The sequence below is a fragment of the Phallusia mammillata genome, chromosome 4 (genome assembly GCF_965637545.1).
Source record: "Phallusia mammillata chromosome 4, kaPhaMamm4.hap1.1, whole genome shotgun sequence".
Classification (NCBI taxonomy): domain Eukaryota; kingdom Metazoa; phylum Chordata; class Ascidiacea; order Phlebobranchia; family Ascidiidae; genus Phallusia; species Phallusia mammillata.
In genome coordinates this window covers 30,615,407-30,628,782 of record NC_137255.1, presented here as the reverse complement: position 1 = coordinate 30,628,782, position 13,376 = coordinate 30,615,407, and the positions used below count along the sequence as shown (strand labels likewise).

Below are 13,376 nucleotides of genomic sequence, written 5' to 3'. Positions count from 1 at the left end.
ATTATAGTATATCAGGCCTATTGAAGGCGCTCAGCCCGTCACCAAGCATAATTGATTACTTGCGATCTACCGTTTCTCTACTGCGAAGCTGACATGTGGAGCATACGAGGCAGGCAACGGTGCTTGTAATTCGACTGGTGGTAGAGAGTGGGTCCCGGAAAGACCCCTTTCGTGGGTTCGATTCCCACCCCATGATTTCTATATGAGTGTGTCGTGATCGCTGGTCTGCATCAACGCTCCAGGGCTGATCTCAGCTATTCACCTACGTATTCTTCCAATTCAAACGTTTCGAACAAAAAAAGAATGGTTTCGAAAAGCCTTTGGTGTTTTGATATGTCAAGGCTAACAACACTGGAATTAGGCAACACTTGGTAAATGGCTCATTTTAAACTGTGCAAATTTGCGGCAACATGCTTGCAGTACTTGGCGATGCAAAGGAATGTTTTGTTTTCCAACAACTGTTTTTGGGGCGATTGCCTGAGTATATCCGCACACGCCTGAGCGGAGAGGAAATTAGCGATCCACGGCTCTTGGCCTGCAAAGCTGATGCGATATGGTCAGGGAAATCAGTGCCTACGGAACCCGCACTGTCCAACGTTCGGCGCAATGCGATGTCTCCCAACCAGCATAAAAAACGAGGTAGGAAGTCTCAATCAGCTTCATCACAGCAAATGCCTGACTCAAAGTTATTGTCGTCACTCTTGCGCACTGACACAACCGGAAAACGAGGAGGCCGGCCATCCCTAACTGCCACGATGGCCGGCGCAATTGGCAACCAGCTGGTCGGAATTTTCTTCTTGATCCTGGCGCCGAGATCAGCGTCATACCTCCCACGGGATTAGAGCGCCGCACCAATACTCCCGGCAAAACCCTCGTTGCTGCCAATGGTACCCATATCCCGACGTACGGTTTTCGTCTAGTAACCATGCATTTCCTTTCCGGCAAATTTCAATGGAAATTTGTCCTTGTCAAAGTTTCTCGACCGCTGCTCGGCGCCGACTTTCTGAGGGCAAATTCCTTTTAGTTGACCTCAAGCACCGACGCCTCATCAATGCCGAAACTTTCTCCAGCGTGGCACTTGGCAAGGCCTCCCAATCAGCGCCGAACCTGAATGCTGTTTCCGCGGGCAAGTCTGTCTATGCTCGACTATTGGCCGAGTTCCCAGGAATAACAACTCTCCACTTTTCACAGTCGCTTCCCAAGCATGGAGTTCAGCATTTCATTCCCACTAACGGCCCACCCGTGCACTCTCGCGCTCGTCGTCTCCCTCCCGAAAAACTCAGCATCGCTAAAAAAGAATTTCACAACATGCTGCAACTGGGGATTATTCGACGTTCTTCCAGTCCATGGGCCTCGCTAGTGCACATGATTCCAAAGTCGTCCGGTGGGTGGCGCGCCTGCGGCGATTACCGCCGCCTTAACTCAGATGTCCAACCTGATCGTTACGCCACTCCTCACACCCGAACCCATCCCTGCCCGGCGGATCCACCAGGTCACCAACTAGAAACTTTACCTTCGGGCCAACGTACACCCACGCGTCAAATTCGCACTCCGTCGCGTTTTATGTTCTAATTTTTATTATGTCAGTTTCTGGAGGGGGGGATCATGTAGCGGCCTCTCTCGCTACAGTTATCGCAGGCACAGACAAGGAGCTCCAGAAGTGTATTAGAGAATGGAATCAACTGCAGATATGTGAAGAGTTTCGACAACGTGGATTAAGGCATTTTAACACACCCGATTGGCCAATTTAACGCTTATTCGAGACGTTGGAAAACTGTGCTTTCTCGAGCCAGAGTAATTTGTGCGTTTTTTGGTGAACGTTATTTGTTATTGATATTTTCAAGAACGTTAAACATCCTGCATTGTATGCCTTGTACTAGCAAGTGGTAAGCCCAGTGCATGTATTCTGTCTATTTGTTTTCCATGCTGCTACTGTTTCTTTTGATGTATTTTTTACTGTCTTGTAGTTTGATTGAAGATATTGTAGTCTGTTCAGCCGCAGTGGCTATTTTGGTTCAGTGATTTAGTTTGTATAAACGCAATTGTTGCGTTCGCTTTTGAGCTGAGTTGTTTTGTCGCGCTGTGGCTTTGGTTCATCGGTATTAATGTCGGCCACATAATGCAATGCTTTCGTCTCGATTGTTGCCGCAAAAAATGTGTGTATTACGGGTGTCAATACTGTCCTTGTATGTTGTAAAATACTTTGTTGATTTGTCAGTATTTGGGGCCGGAATGTTACGGACAGTGTTGCATGTGTTTACAAACATTTGGTTTCTTGCCCTTAGCGTGTTTCGCCTCGTGTAAAAAAGCGTGTGCGTAATCAGCGCCCTGTTTCTGTTGGCAGTTCGACAGCGCTTCACACTCTACTTCTGACTGGTCTGTATAATTGTGTAAAGTTGTTGGACCAAATGTAAATGTATACCGTGGCTTTTGTTAACGTGTAACTTCTGTGTTTTATTTAAACACAGATATGTGCACCAAAGGTCACATTTTTTGGAAACCCGTTTGATGTGATTCTGTGGTCGTGATTTAAATTTACATGTATGATGTGTGACAATAAATAAAACAATTCAAAACGGGCTAAATCTCCTAAGACCTGCTAGTTACGTGTGGACCAAACAAGTTTGGAGGCCACAACATGGATTCAAGCAACATGAAAGTTGGAACAAAAGTTAAGGGACATGCTGCAACTGTTTCTGTAAAACACAAGTAAGTTTACGAGTTGAGATTGGTGAATGTTGCCAACTTTTAAAAGTTGAAACGATTTCGTGGAAAACGTGATTGTTGTCGACTATAATGGAAATTTCCCGGTTTGAGGATAATAACCCAAAAATGAAATACAACAACTTTTATTAATTTTTAATATTTTTTTTAATATCAAAAACCTTACATAACTTAGCAACAAAGTGTAGCAAAAGTACTTGCACTTAGTAGTAATACACAATATACAAAATGTCTTACGGGAGTAACTAAATGTGAAACAAAATAAAATCAGGGTGTCGTTAGTCATCCTATTGTGTTTACAAACTCCATGCAATTTTTTTCGGGTAACAAATTATTCTTTTATTCAACTTCTTTTTGTCAGTCTCTTTTAACTTAAAATTGCGCTAAGGTTTCTTTTTTGTCAGTTAATTTATTGTCTTTTTATTTTTAGCTGGTAATTATTTTTCAAAACAAATTAAAAATAACTTCTTAAACCCGGTGTCATTTGCAAATAATTTCGATCGTTTCTACTTTTTATCCCACATTTTCTGCTCCAACAGACTCAAACGAATTGATTTGCGTGTTTTTTTGCTACCAAACTCTGTAGCATCGCTTGCACCTGGAGGCCACAACTGTTATCAATCAAAAAAAAATCAGAGTTACACTTTGCTTGCTCAGTCATTTTCCCTTTCGCTTTTTGACATTAACTTGCTCTGATTTGAAAAACCCTTTCTTTTGCGGAAAAGCGTTTTGTGTGCCGAGTTTCGTGCAGTCAACTATAACAAATTTCAGTAATACCACCTAAAATTGTTTAATATGATTGTTAGCGATACATCGTTTGGTTCCACTTCGTTAACACTTTAAATATGTTTAGTTGGAACTGCTTTGTGTTTACCACGTGAAGTAAGCCCCTCTGACAGAACGGCGGTTTCACATGATCGTGATTCGTGATACATAACGGCGTCGCATTTTACAATCACGAGCTGTTGCCTCATTTGCGTACAAGTTTTTCCGCTTGGTGGAGACAAAGTGCAGTTTAGCAAGTTCGCCGAGTTTGCCGTGTGAGCTGAAGGAGCATTGATTTAATACTTTTCACAGATGGTGCGAGTTGTTTTTGTAGAAACGGCCGAACGCAGGGCAACCTCGAAACTGTATTTGTGATAAACCCAACTCTCCATCTGTGGTTATCAATCAAACAGCTAAACTCCAACCTTAACATTGCTGCGCGGTATTGCGTGCAATTGTGGGCCTTTCCTTCGTTTTACTGCAAATGTGCGATCCAATGGACTTGCAAAATTGACGTCGCCAATAAAGTTAAGATGCCTATCTTACCCCGCATCTAGTTACAATTCTACATCGTGTTAACTTCAAAATTTCCTACACCTTGTATGAGTGACGTTATCGTTGGTCGATATGAACTCTACAGGGTAAATATGTAAAAGTATATTCGATTTTCAGCACGGAACCTAACCGAGTCTGTGTAGCTCAGTTGGAACGTCACGCCTGATGTAAGTCGGATGTTTTAGGTTTTAAATCCAAATTTCTACTTGTTGTCTTGTTGTTGATTTGTTCTTAACCTGTGGACAATTAATCCGAAATAGGTAGTTTGACATTTTTCAGAGGTAACTACATCTTAATGAGTGCAAAAACGGCCCAAATAGACTAATATGCGACATGCTAAAGTCTATTTAGGCCGTTATTTCTCTCAATCAACTTATGAACAGATCCGTGTATAATGTTCTAACTACATTACCGTTTTTTGGGTTTGGTGACGTCATCCTTTTGAGCCTGATTTATGCCACCTGGGTTAAAACTTTGCGCGACTTTTCGGGTTTGGGCCGAGTTTGAGCTTGTTTAGGGCCTGACTTTACACTCGGGGTCAGTTGTGTCGTATATTTACTATTTCGATGGGAAAGGCATATCCCCTTGTATTTTCTTTATAATTCGGGTTCAGGTTAGCCTTCAGATCAATGTAAAGTTATTAGCTATTGCTTCGAGGATAAATAAACGTTAAGCTTTCATGCCACGCTACGTTTTGACTCATATTGTTGTTTTGGTAATTTTGAAATAATGCATTGCTTTTCAGCACGCAGGGAAACTCCGTCTATTAATATATCAGGTCTACTTGGCTGAAATCGATTCATGGCTCCACATCAAAAGTTTGCGAATTCCCAAACAATCGCCGACTCACTACGCGTTCTCGATTGATAGAGATGACGCGTTTCCTGATAGAAAATTCGTGGCTTCGATTAATTAGGTATGTCTACAGTGGAAAGTTTTTAAGGAAGTTAACTTAAGGCAGACAGGTTTTAGGCTTGCTGGATGGCAAGTGTGTTTCTAAAGAGGGAAATTATCTGATGCGCTTATTTAGTAACCACAAATAACAGTAAAACTGAATATCTATACACCACCTACGTTGTCACACCCAATCGCGTTTTGCGCCCCTCGCTTCTCCAACGAGATCCCTAAATTCTCTGCCACGTGTTATTTGTAAATAGTCTTAAGGGTGCGGCTGCTGCGTGTTTTGTTGTTGTCTCCAATTTATCTTGTCTCCAATTTAGCGTAATATTAACCACAAGGTTTTTGCAGCTGTTTTTCGATTCTGTGGCACTAGTGTAGTGTTTCTGTACTGTTATGAACCATTTTTATGTCCATGTTTTTAAATTAATACAATACAATAGTTCAATCACAATGCGTCAGGTCCATTGAAGGCGCCATTACCGAATTAACACAATACAATACGTTACTTTCATGTTTCACAGCTGAAAAGTTTGCGCTTACATCACCACGCATGTAAATCTGTTTCGATAGTAAACAAATAAAAGTTAAATTGTCCGGGTGGCGCAATTATGTTTGTAATGTGTAAGTGTGATTTTATTTTTGCAATAGGCGCTAGGTGTTTCATGCAGGGTTTTTTAGGGTTTGGTTTGGGTGACCGCTAAGTAGTTTTAAGAGACCGCAAGTCTTTCATTTAAATACCAAAAAAAACAAGTCCAAATTTTGGGAAACCCCTGAGAAATTTGAAACGGTCCCTCAAAACACCTTAAAAAAACACTGGTTTCATGTATGCTGTTTTTACAACACAAAACCGAGTTCCAAACTTACGAGTCAAACGCTGCTGCTTTCATCAGATTCGTGAAATAATGTGACATGATTTAGCGTGAAAACTCACCATAAAGTGTCGCTGTGTTTTCTAGCGATAGTGACGTATCGTGGCACCGAGTTGCATTCTTCAGACCAACTTCCTTGATCAACCTGAATGAAAGAATGTGTTTGGCGTTATGCCTGTGGTGTTCAAAGCTGTGGTGGTTAACTATTGCAGACATAAAACTTTCTTAGGCGCTATGTTGCTTTTATGGAATTGCTTTATCACCAAATCCGACTCAATTAATTACAATTTAGAGGGCGAAAATTTGCATGTATTCCAGGTTCCTAATACAGATGTGGGCAACACATACGAAACTTATTACTTGATTGTTGTGTTTTAATGAGATCTTTCGTTTTGATAAAAATTGTTAACACGTAGGCTTACCACACGCCCTATCGCCTTTTCATGTAGCGCTTCACAGTACGAATAAGGGAATACAATCACTATAGTTGGCAATGTGGTTTGGTAGGTTGAGAGACACCATGTCAATTTATGTGGAAAATGGACTTAACCAAGCAAATCAGCACATAAACGAAACACTTAAATCCGATGATTTGCTTTGTTTGCCTTCTTGTTCGAAAGCGTCCCGCGGTCAAGCTTAAACTTTCTAACATATACACGATAAATGCCACCATGTTCAGAGGCTCAAATTAGAGTTATGAAGAACTTGAAATATGTTTTATGCCTAAAATAATTTATGAGAAAACAAAGCGGTGACAAGGCACTTCCAGGCATCGAGTAACAACCTTGTTTCATTTCGTATTTTACATCTGGCATTCAACGTGTTAAACAAGTTGTTCTCTACAATTAGTAATAACTTTTTAAACAGGAATTGTAGCACCGTCGTGGAGGAAAACGTGTTTTCAATTCTTCACTGAGGTGGGAAAAAAGGCAACGTTCAGCTCTCAGTCGTGGCGCGAGAAACAAAATGGCGGTTTGCAGTTTCCTATAAATTTGGCTGCAAATGCTTGATGTCGACTAAAGAAGCGCGAACTTGGTTGAGTGAAGGAATCGTGGAGAAGAAAAGATGCGAAGTAAGTTTTTGTTTAACTTGAGTACTTATGTGTGCTGTTGAACTTTCTTCGGTTTCCAGTAAATATTTGGACAAACCATAGTAACCAGGAGCCACAACTAACTCTATATGTAATGTTATAAGTCCGTGTTTAGTTTTGTCATGTCGTTTTTTGGTGATTGCAAAAGGTATTGTTATACATTGAGGGAATGCGTACTGTTTGTGTTTGATTTTATTACTAGTATTGCCAAAATGTGCCAGAATTTATATCCATTTCACTGAACCTCAACGTTTTTAAGTTTGCTACAAGAAACCAACCCTATAAATATTGCGTAAGATTAGTGTTTGACAGATCGTGGTCATTGGAACGTTGCAACGACGCATTTTGTGTTTTTCGGCACAATTTTCGGATGGTAACTGTGACTTATTGGATTTCGCAATCGCTCAGATAACAACAATTTGTAACAAGCCTTGAGGAATCTAGGTGCTTGTTGGCACAAACTCGGGGATGAAAGGCTTGAAAAGCGCAGTTCAGTGGTGTAAGTGTGCGTGTGTGTCTCATAAATACGTGCTAGAGACGGATGCTTGTTTTTCTGTTATCTTGCTGTGGTGTAAATGTGTGTGACTGAACTCTCATTAATAGTTTGACATTTCAACATGATGCATATATACGACCCAACTCAAATTGTATTAATCTACTTTCACTAGTGATGCATTTGGCAGCACCGGAAATTATAGGAAACCGCCTGTAACTATAGTTTGAATACATTTCATTTTCTTCGGCTATGGCAGTCCGATATGCCACTGTGATAAGCGTAATAGTTATGTTATTGGGCTGCCAAAAGCGGTTTTCAAGTTGACAGCAAACAATACAAGATGAAAAATATAATGACGTTTTTCATCACTGGTTCCTCCTGAAACGGAAAAATGCCGTAATTTATTCATTAATAGCGTTCCCATTTTTGGTGACCAAAATACAGTTATATTTTTTCCGTTCAAGGGCACTTCAAATGAGAAACGCATTTCTATGGTGTTGCCAAACAAAACAAACTTTTACTGAAACCGGACATTTGGCTCGCGTGGCTACCACATGTGGTGTTTATGGCGGAATTTGTGAATAATGAAAGCTGATTTCCTAATTAGTAAAGAAATTATCAATCATTCAGTTCTTTCCAAACCGCAACCAATTTACAATTACACTTATGTGCTGGCAGAAACTTTTTTGATGCAAAATACGTAGAAAAATAAGGTACCTTTTGCGGATTGGTTTGGCGCCTGCATCGCTAGCGGCAACCGTCAACCGCGTCTGGTGTGCACAGCGCCTTCATTCGGATAATCATCACACGTTAGCTTAATTTACAACTTGTCTGAAAAGCTGTCTTGAAGAAGCAGGTGGTTTACTGTTTTCATTTTATTTGGTTATTTTAGGTTTCACTACTTGATCTCCATTATGTGTTTGTTGGTTTGTGGGCCACTTTATTGCTAGGGTGACGAAATAGGAAGGCAATCTCGGTATTTGATCAATAGTTGCTTGCAGAGTTTTTGGGTTTGGCAAAGTTGATATCACTTCTCAACTGCTCGGACAAACTTCCAAAAATCTCAGTAACACGTGCGTGGAAGATGAACACGTGCACACGATTCTTATTTATATTATATGTCCGAGAATATGTCCGAGAAAAGTCAAAATAAACCGTGTTTGGCAAGTCTATTTGTTTACAAAGAAACAACACTTGTTTCCGAGTTTGGGTTTATGGTTTACATGTACATTACAACGCTCCTCTGGCAAATTTATAACTATACCAACGTGCAAAAACATCTTTTTTCAAGTATACTGTCCCATTATCTTAATAATAAAGCAAGCTTAGTTATATGAGGCTTGTTTTAAATATACAGGCAATATTTTGAGCATGTCGTCTTTTGTCAATTTTGCCAAACAAAATAACAACGTGCCACTGAAACCACGACGAAAGGTCGCTAGATTTGTTGACGGTTAGGCCATCGCACTGTCATAGAAGGTCTGTTGGCCGTCTGTATTGTCTTGCACTCACATATATTCCATGTTGCGTTCCGCATATCGTTACAAATTTGAACAAGCACAAGCTTAGGGACAATCACAGTTTTAAAATGCGCGAAAGACGTAACGATGTGAAAACGTTATAATAACGCAGACTTATTATAGGCGTTATACCGAATCAGCTGATTACCAAGCACCCCACATAAGTTATGGCAAGGCAAAGGCTAAAAAAATCTATCCTGCGGTGGGATTACACACGCCTCAAACTTCGCGTGGCAATATCCTTCCCGTTTAACCAGTATGCCTTGTTTTTTTTTTGTAATGCGACAGAAAGAATAATTCTACATTAGTTTTGTCATACAATGTGAACAATTTGTCATTTTTCTGTTGGGCGTCTGCATTATTTTGCACTTAAGGGCTGATGAATTTATGATCATCTTACGTTTAAAACACAAACATTAAAAACGTTTTTAAACTTTTTTGTGACATTGAAGCAAATTTGTTTTGGGGTTCAACTTGATAGAAAAGCGACCGCGAGGTACCCCGAAAGTTTTATTGCTCTATATTCCATGTAGCGTTCCGCATTTTGGGGTGATACGTTCAGTAACTAACACTGTTTTTGTGCAGACCGCAGTTTCGGGGCTAGTTCGACGATCTTAGGAACTTCGCAGTCTATGATTGCTCTGGTGTGACACCTGGCGGCATACGAGATGTGAGAAAGGCCGGAAGCGAACACTCGAATGCAGACGCACTGTGTTGGATGAAGGACAAAGTATTGAGGTACTGATGTTGATGGAATAACTATTTGGAGAAAAAGAGACCGCAACAGACCGTTCCAAAAACTGCTGGTTAACACCTCACACACGCCAACTAGGTTTAACATTTTAGGTTAGAGAGATTTTATGCAGCCGTGCCACAACGCAGCTTTTTTACTTGGTAACCGTTAGTGATAAATATCGCTTGTAAAGCAATATTATTGTTATAATGATTGTCATTGTTGAAATGTTATTGATTACGTTTTTTTTCCTCGTGGCTTTGTAGTTATATCTTAATCTACAGGTTTTTGTGTGTGAAAAGTTTTGATTTTTGGGATTTTCAATTACCAATGCAAAATTAATGGAATGATTGCAATTCAAAAAACTTGTTGCCACTTCCGTTTCAAATCCGATCAGAACCGTTACAAATTTGCACAAGCACATGCTTGGGTACACATGGGTGCTATTCCCAGCAAACAATCACAGTATAAAATCAGCAAAGGGAAAGTAGCGATGTGAATAAACCGTTGAACTGCAGGCTTATTGAAGGCGTTGAACCGAATCAGCCGATCACCAAGCATTTCCACATATGGCAAGGCATAGGCTAGAAAAATCTAACCTGTGGTGGGATTGCACACGCCGTATCTTAAACTTCACTTCGCAATGTCCTTCCCTTTCAACCAGGATCCAGACACAATAACTCTACATGTAATGTTATATGTCCGTGTTTGGCGTTGTCATGCAATTTGTACAATTTGTCATTTTTCTGTTGGACGTCAGCATTATCTTGCAACCGCCAATAGGCAACTGGTAACGTTCATATGGGTTTCCGGGATGACTTTACACAACCGACATTCAAATACACGTTTCTAACCACTTATATTTGTTGACAGGACATTACCTGCACTTGCCAAGTGCGACAGCAAGGCCTGATCTGCCCTTCTACTTCTCCATGCTTCAGTTGTATTAGATTGGTCGATTACTAGAGGGGTGAGCTTTGTGTCAATACGTTCAAAACACAAACAACAAAAATGTATTTACCGCATTTAGTTGGATTAAAGCAACTTTTTTTGGTGTAATTTGCTACAAAAGTAACATTTGAGCTTCTGCAAAGCAAGCGAAGTATCGCAAAAATTTTATTGCTTTGCTTATATTGCCCTATATTCCACACAGAATTTCATTTTTGGGGTGATACGTTCAGTAACACTTTTTATCAGACCGCAATTTTTCGCTAGTTGCACTTCGCAGTCTACGTTTGCTCTAGTGTGACACCTGGTGGCATACGAGATGAGACAAACGCCGGAAGCGAAGCACTCGAATGCAGTCGCACTGTGTTGGATGAAGGACAGAGTGTTGAGGTACTGATGGTAATGGCAAAACTATTTCGTCTATTTCGCAACAGACCGGTGCAAACAAGCTTAACTGCTGGTCAGCACCTCACACAGGCCAACTAGGTTTAACATTTTAGGTTAGAGAGATATTACGATGTTTGGCTTAGGGAGATTTGATGTAGCCGTGCCACAACGCAGCTTTTTATTTGGTAACTGTTAGTGACAAGATGCCAGGGTTTTGTAAAAGACGATACTTAAACAAGCTTTTAGTGATAAATATCGCTGCTAAAGCAACTTTATTGCCATAATAATTGTCATTGTTGAAATGCAGAATAATATATTTTTTTCTTGTGGCTTTGTAGTTAGATTAATATCTAAAACACCTGTTTTTTCTGTGTCAAACGTTTCGATTATTGAGATTTTTAATTACTTTGTCATACAATTTGTCATTTGATGTTGTGCGTCTGTCTGCATTATTTTGCACCCGCCAAACCGCAACAGGTAACGGTCACTTGCGGGTTTCAGGCATGACTTTACACAACCGACATTCCAACACACACGTTTCTAACCACTTATATTTGTTGGCAGGACGTTACCTGCGCTTACCAAGTGCGACAGCAAGACCTGATCTGCCCTTCTACTTCTCCATGGTCCAGTTGGAATTGATTGGTCGAGCCCAAGAGACGTGAGCTTTGTGTTAATTCTTTTGAAACACAAACAAGAAAATGCTTTTTCCGCTTTTTGTGGCAAGCAACATTTCAGCAACTGCAAAAAATGCGAGGATTCGAAAATGTTTCATTGCCTTGCTTATATTCTTCTATATTTCATCTAGGGTTCTATATTTTGCGGTGGTACTTTCAGTAACTAACACTATGTTTGTGCAGACCGTCATTTCGGGGCCATTTGGACGATCCCAGGAACTTCGCAGTCAATATTTGCTGTGGTGAGACACCTGGCGGCATTCGAGATGAGACGAAGGCTCGAAGCGAAGCACTCGAATGGAGACATACTGTGTTGAGGTACTGATGTTAATGACATACCTGTTTCGTTTATTTCGCAACAGACCGTTGCAAACACGTTTTACTGCTGGTTAACACCTCATATACGCCAATAAGACCTAAGAGTTTTAGTATAGAGAGATTTTATGCAACCGTGCCACAACGCTAGTTTTTTACTTCGTAACTGTTCGTGACAAAATGTTGAGGTTTTGTCAAATACGTGACTATAACAAGCTTTTATTGTTTAATATCGCCGCTAAAGCAACCTTGATTGCCATTGTTGAAATGCAGAAAAAAGTATTTTTTTCTTGTGGATTTGTAGTTTGAAGAAACTGCTTTGGTTTTTGTTTGTGTGAAACGTTTCGATTTTTGGAATTATTAATTACCAGTGCAAAATGATTGGCATTGATTTAATTCAGAAAACTTGTTGCCATTTCCGCTTGCTCAAGCACATGCTTTGGGACTCATGAGTTTAGTTGCAGAAAACAATCACTGTATAAAATACGCACAAGAAGTAGCGATGTGAAAAAATCATAGTACTGCTGGCCTATTGAAGGCGTTATACTGAATCAGCCGGTCACCAAGCATTCTAATATATGGCAAGGAACAGGCTACAAAAATCTAACCTTTGGTGGGATTGCACACGCCCTATCTTAAACTCCACTTCGCCATATCCTTTTGCGTTCAACCAGTAATGTAACGCACCTGACAGAAAAACTCTACATGTTATATGTCGGTGTTTAGTGTTGTCATGCAATTGGTAGAATTTGTTGTTTTTCTGTTGAATGTCTGCATTATCTTGCAACTAGTAACGATTCACTTGCGGGTTTCTCCTAATGACTTTCCACAACCGACATTCCAACACAAGTTCCTAACCACTTATTTTTGTTGACAGGACATTACCTGCACTTGCCAAGTGCGACAGCAAGATCTGATACGCCCTTCCACATCTCCATGCTCCAGTTGTATTAGATTGGTCGATCACAAGAGGGGTGAGCTTTGTGTCAATACGTTCAAAAAACAAACAACAAAAATGTATTTACCGCATTTAGTTGGATTAAAGCAACTTTTTTTGGTGTAATTTGCTACAAAAGTAACATTTGAGCTTCTGCAAAGCAAGCGAAGTTTCGCAAAAATTTTATTGCTTTGCTTATATTGCTCTATATTCCACACAGAATTTCATTTTTGGGGTGATACGTTCAGTAACACTTTTTATCAGACCGCAATTGTTCGCAAGTTGCACTTCGCAGTCTACGTTTGCTCTAGTGTGACACCTGGTGGCATACGAGATGAGACAAACGCCGGAAGCGAAGCACGAAGAGGTTATGAGGTCATAAAAGTTATAAATTTCGTTGCTAATGAAACCTTATTGTCATTCTTGAAAAGTTTAAATTTGATTAATTTTTTTTCCTTGT

The 13,376-nt window shown here is 40.2% G+C and overlaps 1 long non-coding RNA gene across 1 annotated transcript; it reads left to right on the top strand.

Annotated features, from left to right (window-relative positions):
- The first annotated feature begins 11,555 nt into the window (after positions 1 to 11,555).
- Positions 11,556 to 12,916, top strand: LOC145222534 (uncharacterized). Its single transcript, XR_013859359.1, has 3 exons — positions 11,556 to 11,648; positions 11,848 to 11,982; positions 12,857 to 12,916. It is a non-coding gene; the product is annotated as an uncharacterized LOC145222534 (long non-coding RNA).
- The last annotated feature ends 460 nt before the right edge of the window (positions 12,917 to 13,376 follow it).